This window comes from Morone saxatilis, unplaced genomic scaffold (assembly GCF_004916995.1).
Source record: "Morone saxatilis isolate NCDOM2014 unplaced genomic scaffold, NCSU_SB_2.0 Contig16, whole genome shotgun sequence".
NCBI classification, from domain to species: domain Eukaryota; kingdom Metazoa; phylum Chordata; class Actinopteri; family Moronidae; genus Morone; species Morone saxatilis.
Window position 1 is genome coordinate 27,648,082 of NW_023339718.1, and position 716 is coordinate 27,648,797.

Consider the following 716-nt stretch of genomic DNA (forward strand, 5'->3'; position numbering starts at 1 on the left):
TGTGTGTGTGTGTGTGTAAAAAACTTCTTCTTCTTCTAAGTCTAGAATTTAGGTACAATTCAGTGTCAGGGTGTGGATAACAGCATCCTCTGAGTCCCAGTGACTTCAGGCATTAAGTATGTGGGCGACACAGGCAACTGTGCCACAGCACAGCATTAATCTGCCTTTAACAGCCCCTGGTCATGCCATTTTTGACTACAGCTTCATGCAGTAAAGCAGAGCACTTAAACTGGACTGGGCCAAGCCACATTAGCTGTTCATTGCTTCAACGATTTTCCAAAGCGCTCATCTCACAGCTACAATAGCCCCAGAGCTCTGCCTTCATTTGCAGGTTTTTGAAGGCAGAGATGGCAGGCATGGATCACTGATATGTCGACTGGGCTGACATCAGACCAATAAGGGTCAGCCAGAGCTTGACCACACATAGCTGTGGCTCCCCACTGGCGTCAACCACACTTGGTGGTGGACGCAGCAATGGTGAGTTACGCCACTGTGGCAGAACATGAAATATGTATTGACACATTAGGGCAGAAAGAATACAGTGCTTGTTTTGATACACTTTAAGTTGCAGAAAGCAGAAATGCATAACATATACAACTGTTTCAATTAAAGTGTTTCAACTAAGGTGTTATTAAGCATCTGAAGCATGCCATAAGCACAAGCAGTTCACACTAAATACTACAATGAGGATCATATGGTAAATGGTAAATAGACCT